The sequence below is a fragment of the Diaphorina citri genome, unplaced genomic scaffold (genome assembly GCF_000475195.1).
Source record: "Diaphorina citri unplaced genomic scaffold, Diaci psyllid genome assembly version 1.1 scaffold3443, whole genome shotgun sequence".
In the NCBI taxonomy this organism is placed as follows: domain Eukaryota; kingdom Metazoa; phylum Arthropoda; class Insecta; order Hemiptera; family Psyllidae; genus Diaphorina; species Diaphorina citri.
In genome coordinates, this window is record NW_007380850.1 from 5,654 (window position 1) to 7,171 (window position 1,518).

The window sequence follows — 1,518 nt, forward strand, 5'->3', positions numbered from 1 at the left end:
TTTGTTTGTTTATGTACATCTTATTTTTTTTTCCGTATATGTTGAGATATACTTTCACAGGAACCTGATCCAAGTATGCTTGATCTAAAGGATTAGGATTTCTTATAAACATCAAGTCTATATCTATGAGGTTAAACTAAGTGTAGAAGCAAACTACGACTGACTTGTTGTATATTGTAGTACTATAAGCTAATATACACAAGAGCGTCTCTTAATACCGTTAGAAAATTTTTTAGAGGTGGAGACGTATTCTAATTTCTAAACTAATTATCTGGCTGTGTATGAGAGCTAAGTTCAAGGATTAAGACACTATGTAAATAGACTCGATGCTATTATATCTCCACTGATATAATGTCCTCCTTATCATTTTCTCATAAGTTTTAGTGTATTGTGGAAAATAGGCAAGAGTCTTTAGACTTAGTCTGAACTGTTACATGCTCTTCATACATTATGTCGTTTCTAATTTCTTGAATACAAATGGAGGTCAACCGTACAGAGTAGCAACTTAGCGTGTCTTGATCAACACTTGATTAAGTCTATTGTAGTCCTTATATGATGTTACTGTTCTCATTTAATCTTAGAGTATGAACTATGTAGTGAATACTATCATGAGGTTACTAGAATGACTGTACTTGATGACATAACAGTCGTACATGTAAGCGCAAGTCTCTCCAGATGCAAGAGTCATCCGTCAAACTTTCTAGTAACTCAGTGATAGTTCAATACCTTTTTTCATCATAGTTTAAAGCAAAATGAATAACCTTAGACTATGTCAAGGACTGCAATCTTGAGGTGCTGATAAGTGTCTAGTCAACGGCAGCGTCGAAGTCTATGTCTACGTCATCGGATGTGAGTGTTCCTAGTGTTTGTTATTCAAGCCAGTGAACCTATAATATACACGACCTCAATTTAGCCGTCGACTTGTCAAGCTCCTTACCATTGCACCAATTCCTACAGACATTCTCGAAGAAGAACTCCGTTATCATCACGTGGACTAGTTGTCTTAGTCAACTACTAATCGGGTGAAAACTACCGTGCTAGGGTTTTGAGATCTGGGATCCAACATTCCACAAAGCGCGCTAAACACTTAACTAGGATCCCAACTTAAGTCGAAGTAATAGAAGCCATGACGCTTTTATCTTCAACAGCTAGTCACTAAAAAGCGAAATGATACATAACTCATATCGCCTTAGACAAGGTCATTTGACTTGGCTTCTTACGTTACCCAGAATCGCTTCTAACAAGTCTAGCCGTTTACACGACGACTTTATAGGCAAAGTCCCAGGGGACTAGCTGTCAAAGTTCCACTGTAAATCGGGGTAGCACCAGCTATGCATGCATGCGACTGCCATGATGTATAAAAGACCCCCAAGTGTCTACGCACTTTGCGTTCGATTTTTGCCCAACACATGTTCCTAGAGTGAGACAGATCTCAGCAAACAGCTTCTCTCTACCTTGTGGCCAAAGCCGGTAACGGGATAGAGGCATCGCTAGATACCTGGTTCAGCTGCGCTGACG